The sequence below is a fragment of the Acyrthosiphon pisum genome, chromosome A1 (genome assembly GCF_005508785.2).
Source record: "Acyrthosiphon pisum isolate AL4f chromosome A1, pea_aphid_22Mar2018_4r6ur, whole genome shotgun sequence".
Classification (NCBI taxonomy): Eukaryota; Metazoa; Arthropoda; class Insecta; order Hemiptera; family Aphididae; genus Acyrthosiphon; species Acyrthosiphon pisum.
In genome coordinates, this window is record NC_042494.1 from 73666874 (window position 1) to 73674062 (window position 7189).

Genomic DNA, 7189 nt, shown 5'->3' on the forward strand with positions numbered 1-7189 from the left:
TCAGTGAAATTTTCAAGTATCTACAGTCATTCGTTTTGAATTACAATAAAATAAGAAAAATCGTTACGTAAGAAATCGAGTGAATATCCAAATGTTGCAAAAATATGAATTTCAAACGTTCATAAAAATTTAATTTGAGTTTCTTTTAGACATTTTTTTTTGATAAAGATAGATTATCCCTATTAAGAATCTTGTATTACATTTTAAAATCTTAGTTCTAAAAAGAAAAGTTTTTACGAATTATTAACTCAAAATAATTTGCTAATTTTCGTGATTTTTACATATTTTGTCAATTTTTGAACTTTAAATGCTTAAAAAAAAAAACTGTGACTAAGGATTTTTAATATTTTTCAAATGTCATTGTAACAATATATTAGGAGCCTTGTATTAAATTTTCAAGTATTTTTACTCAACAAATAATGTTTTATTGACATTCATAGAAATAAAAACTAATTAAATTGGAAACTGAAATTGTCCGTAAACAGCTCAAACAAATCAAAATATTTTGAAAATTTTATCATGATATAGAAAATGGAAATATAAACAACCAGTGAAAATTGCATGTATCTACAGTCATTTGTTTTAAAGTTACACCAAAAACCAAAATCAATTTTCTCGAAAACAGATTTTTCGCAAAAATTCCCGTTTTTCCTTAATTTTTCTTTTGTTTTTCACGGCGCTCTTGAAAACTATTGTAAACATTTTACTTTTGACTTCCCAAAGTACCAACTAAATTCATTTTCCTATCAGAAAAGGTACTGTTGAAGAAAATCCAAGCACTTTTACTGTCCTAAAAAGTGATGACAGACACAAAAAAAAAAATAAAAAAACACACATCATTGTAAAATCAATACATTCATTGTTTCACTCAGAATCTAAAATGGACTCAGCATGCTTCGTGAATCATTCTCTATATTTAATATTTATCTTATTTTTATTGTTATACATTATTATAGAATAGATACTATCTGTAGAGGTCTATGTGTTGACTATGAGGGTAGATAGTAAATTGCTTTTCAATCGAATTATAAAATAATATATTCTAATAGGTAGGTTAGGTACCTATTTGTAAAGTAGTAAAGTACTTATACCTACCAAAGAACAATAGCAGCTGATGATGATTTTTTTTGGAAATGTCCATTAAATGGAAATTATACATAACATCTAATAAAACAGTTTTGTGGTATTGATAAGCCAAGTAACACCTTGAAGGCTACTGTAAACGTGAGTCATCGCGTTGCCGGGTTTGATACCATAAATGGTTACGAAACTGCACATAATATTGTTGTCGGTTGCAGACAACTATCACCGGCCGGCGCATATGTTTACCAAGATTTGGATTCTCATTTAGCAACTGGAGCGACAGGTACATAATTTACGGTCTTTTTGACGTACGACCTATATATTTATTGATGTTTTTTTTCTTTTCTATAAGTATAAAAAAAATACCATAAGAAGGTTATTTCATTACGTATTATTATATATGTATTATGATGGCAAGTAGTGTAATTGTACCTAACACTATAATGACTATTGAGTATTATGTATACAGTATACATATATGATATAGGCATACCAGCAGACCAGCTGTTGAGAGACAACAACAATTTATTTTTCGACGAAGACATTCAAGAAAATAATGTTCACAATGAATAATATTAATTGTCCAACTGTAAATAAAAAGTTAAATAATTAAATATTGTTACTATATAGATGCGAAACTAAGTTATAATTTAAAACAAGTTTTTCTAACATGAAATTGAAATATTAAGAGTGAAATAATACATTTTAGTTTGTTGTAAGTATTGGTAGTTTTTCTAATGTTATGTATAATTGTACAATTGTACATAAATAGGTTTTTTTTTAGAAAAATAGGACAAAGGTTCAGAAATTGGAAATTTATAGTAGGAAGGTATGATAGAAAATTGAGGAATTTGATAGGGATTATTTAAATTTAAAATCGTACTGTAGATAAAGCATAACATTGATTAGGGAGGCAAACCATTATCTTTTACCTCACTATCAAATGTAAGGGGTGCAACTGTGAAAGTACACTTTGCCTGCCCCTGAGGCCAGAGTAGTGAGTACACCAACTGTTTTATATAATGATACCTACTTTTTGCAATTTATTAGAAGTCGAAAATAGCACTAAAAGTATAAAACATTACGGTAAAGCTGAATGTACAATATACTGGATATTAAAATATAAAATGTTCAATTAGATTTTGTATTGGACAACTTTTTTGGATTTTCTTTTGATGAAATTTGTATTTTCAATATCGTATCTATATTTTTTTATTAGTAAATAGGTAACCTAAAATACTATTTAGTAGTATGAACAGTATAGGAACACGAGAATACGCAATTAAAAAAACAAATTGCATTAAAAGAAAATCCTAAAAAAAATTTCCTATACGAAATCTAAGGAGGAAGTGTTAAACATTTTAATATAACTACAAATGATTCCACTGACAAACACGAATTTAACGTTTTTATATGAAAATAGGATAAATGGGATAGATTTTTACTAAAAAAAAGAAACAGTTTTTACATTAACTAAGGAACAGAAGCGTATTTACAATTTTGGCGTCCTAGGTACACATATTTTGGCATCACTTTTTTTCTCAATTTCCTTTTAGTCATTGTCACAAAAACCTCTTAAGCCCGCCAGTGGAGTCATTTGGAAGGGGTGGTAAGGTGGGCATTTGCTCCTGTCTGATTTTAAAAGCGGCCCGATGAGCCAGTGCCCAGTAGCTGCCGTTTTACTTTTACCATTATTATATTTTATTTTATTTTAGCGCAAAAACATGCCTATTTTATAAAATTTTCAGAAAATTTAATCCTATGTACTAAGAAATTATTGTCACAATGATACATTTTTACTAATTGATAGTTGGAATATATTTATATTTAGACGTATGCGGGTACGTATACATTGTATGTATGGGTATGTATTTATGTATGTTTGTTTGTGTGAGTGTGTCTTGTGAAGTAAATTTAGTATCATAATCTCGTATAGTTAAATTTTCTAAAATCTAAAACTAATACAAATTCTAAAAACATTTGGCACTCTTACTAATCATCATTGATCACGGAATTCAGTTGACTTGCGACAGTCGTGTATGATTCAAATATTCTACCTATTGTGTTAATATTTTAGTTGAGTACCTTATTCTACCTAAACTAAAATTTATTTTTTCGTGAAGTGTCTTTTAATTTGGGCAAAATATGACTTAAAAAAAATAAATGTGTGGTGCGGCTAAAAATATAAAATTCCCGCAAACTGCTCCAGAGTAGAAAATAATTTCTGGTATGTTTAATAAACAGACAAAACTTGAACCGGTAAGCAAGCAATAAAAAAAAATATATTATAATTTAAGATAATATTAATTTGTAAATATATCGTATAATGTAAATATATCGTAAATTCGCAACAATATAAGAGTAATAGAGTAGGGCTATAAGTGATGAATCAGGTAAAATTGATTTATTGACAGTGCAGTTGATATATTTTCAATAATAAAGAAGATATCCTAATGAACTACTAATATAAATATTGCCATATAATAGTTTGTAGACTTTTAACTGATATAGTACAATTATTTTTCTTATAAAATATCTGCTACCTTATATTTAAAAATAATGTTACCTAGTTAATAAAAAGGGTACCATAAATAAATGTAAGTAGATAATATGTGGTTGCAAGCGAAGCGAGTGGTTTTTTTACCCATTCGGGATGGTCAAAACTTTTGCTCCCTTCTATTGAAAACTGAAATGACGCCATAGAAACAGCCCGCTCGGCCGCTCTAATTTACAATTTACTTTTTCTCTCCGTTAAAAGTGCAGGACATGAAACCGGTATAAACCGTTATAAAACTGAAACCGAAAACAAAATCAAAACTGAAACCGAAAAAAAAATGGATAGGTACCGGTATCATAATTAAAAACCAAAACCGAAAATATAATTTTAAAACTGGTATATTTTTTGAAAATCTTTGTACCTTGAAATATTGGAAAGTTTACTTTACACAACAGGCGATTCAAATGCTTGATCCGACGATTCAAAAAATTGAATAAACTAAGAATGAACGTAAATAGTCCAGACCTTGAAACCAATTTTAGAAACCTGTATAAACTGTTTAAAAACTGAAAAAAGTTGTTTTATAACCGACTTGAAACTATGTAAAAAAATATTTTCTAAAAATTTACACTTTTTGAAATAATGAGTGTTGTTTGATAAAAAAATTACCCTGTATTATAAATTATAATGAGCGTCGCCCGAATGAACGAACATATTTTGTGGGTCAATCTATTTTAAAATTTAATTTAAGTATATCATGTATGATATATATAACTTATAATCAACGTTGGTAAGTTCATTTAAATATAAATGTTTAAATGCGTTTGATATATAATGTATAATATATAATGTTAATATTAGATTATTTAGATTTAATATTAACTAGCATGCTCACTTTAAATAATTTATTGATATTCAAATACAAATGTTTAGAATTTTTTAGTTTTCTTGAAGACCATATTATTTCTAATTAGACACTCCGATTTATTATGCCATATAAGGACTGTCCTTAGACAGACGACACTAAAAAACTAAGAACTATTTTTTTTAATTGAAAACCACGATTCTTTACTGTAAATTGCAGACAATTTTTTTGAAAGTTAATCTAAAATTAAATTTGATCGAGTATATAATATAGTTTCTGAATTACTAAAATTTCGTACGAAGGATAATATAGACTATAGTTTATGATAATAAGTTTAAATAATGAGGGATACAATTATGATTTTAAAATAAATAAAGTAGGTATCTAATTACTATTAATTTATTAGAATTTTATGAACAGTGCAATTTAGTACCCGGTAAAGCTCATTTCAATTTTTTTTTTAATTAGTGGATCAATAAGGCACTGTATCTGAGTGTTTGAAAAAATTTTATCTTTATTATTAGATTCTTAGTAGAGTGATTTATCATGAATGTATAATGGTTTTAAAGTATTATGAAATTTTTATTTTTTGTATAGGTTTTTGTATATACTTTTAATAGTTAAGGGTAATTAAGGACTAAGGAGGGATGAGGGGAATTTAAAATTTATTTATATTTAGTTTTTAATTACTAGTCGGGTTTTGTGCTGATTCATCATGAGTATTTTTTACTGAAAATTAAAATATACATTTTTATGAATAATATTAGGCGGTCTATTAGTAAAACTCTACGGTAATGGCGTAATGGTGTATTGTTCTATGCCCTATGGTAATGCTAAAGTCATGGGTGGGAACCACAGGATAGTGTAGTGGGTATAGATTTACCGATTTTTATAACAGTTAATAACAGCGAGGTAGTCCGGTAGTCGCACGCCAATCTATACACCTTGGTAGCACGGTTTAAGACATAAAATATATATAATAGGAGATCTATTATCTATTAGAATCTATTATTATCTATGGTTTAAGACACGATGTAGAGAAGATCTTCTACATCGTGGCTTAAGCTTAGTACATATACTTTGGATGGAGCTACAGTGTATTAAATCGATACAAAAAAAACGTTGCCGATATCAGCGACGAGTCGCCGAATTAGGTGCTCGATATGCGCATGTGCAACGTGACTTCTCACATATTTATCCACAGATATAGGTCTACCATCTACCTAAAATATGTTGTACCTATGGATAATTATGCAAAGTTGCATTGCACTTCAGTGGCGTATTTAGGAATTTTGATAGGGGGGGGGGGGATGAAATATATAATTATAGGTACACTCAATAAATACGAATATAATATACATTTTTTAAATCCTCTAACTTGTTGAGTTTAGTGTGGATCAAGGTGAAATAAGAATTAACACAAATTGTATAGTACCTAATAGCATTTATTATAAATTCATACTAACGACAATCCCGTGTTTAAGGGTCCCGGTGCCAGTTTTTCAAATTTTCCACAATTCTATAAAATTTGAAAATTAAATTTTATATTTTAGTTGCTACCTCAATTATAAGACTTTTCCACTAATCTACTACCCGATAACTATTTAGGGGTGGTTGATAGGGTGTATCATATCGAAAAAAATTACTTTACGGGAATAACTCTCAAGCTTTATAGAATTGTCGGATTTTGATGAGTATTTTTTTATCTGAAAGAAGAAGACTTCCTACAGCCCGCATCGATCTCTGATTTTGTATTTTATTTTAAATAATAGTATAAAATAATTTATAAAAAAGCTAAAAATTGTCTTTTTTTTAAAGACTTATAATTAAGTTTGAGATGAAAATATCGAAAAAAGGAGTTTGATATGCGGGCTATAGAATATTTTCCTCTATTAATAAAAAAAAAATTATCAAATTTGGTTAACTCTACAGGGCAGGATCATAATTCCCGTAAACCGTGTTTTTGAGGTCAAAATCACATTGGCACCGGGTGCCTTAATACGATAAACAAAAAAAATAGTTATAATACAAATCCTGTTTTCTATTTTTTTGGATGCTCAGTTCATCGATAAGCTTATCTGGCATGATTATTGTATTGACCGGTGACATGCAAATATAGCCAACACAGGACGCTACACCCGTATGTGTTGTCTCCGTCTTACACAAGCAAATTGTCGTTCACTATTCTCAATAGTGTGCTGTTGGTTGTGGTGGCGATAGGGTGAAATAACCTATTATCAAACTTTTAGTTAAGAACATTATCTGGGTCTTAGCGTGGGCGATTTTTTTATATTTTAATTTTCAAGTGAGATATGAGCATTTTAGATTCTGAGTGGAACGATGAATGTATTGATTTTACAATGATGTGTGTTTTTTTTTTAATTTATTTTTAAATTTATTTTTTTTGTGTATGTGTACACGATAAGTAGTCGAAATAATGCTACGATTTTCAACTTCAGTATCTTGTTCGATCAGAAAGTGAATATCGTTGGTGCATTGGGGAGGTTAAAATTTAAATTTCCCAGTAGTTTTCAAAAGCGCCGGGAAAAAGAAAAGAAAAATTAAGGAAAAACGGGAATTTTTACGCAAAATCGATTTTTCACAAAATTGAATTTGGTTTTTGGTGTAACTTTAAAACAAATGACCGTAGATACATGAAATTTTCAATGGTTGTTTATATTTCCATTTTCTATACACGATAACATTTTCAAAATATTTTGATTTATTTTGAACTGTTTAGAGAC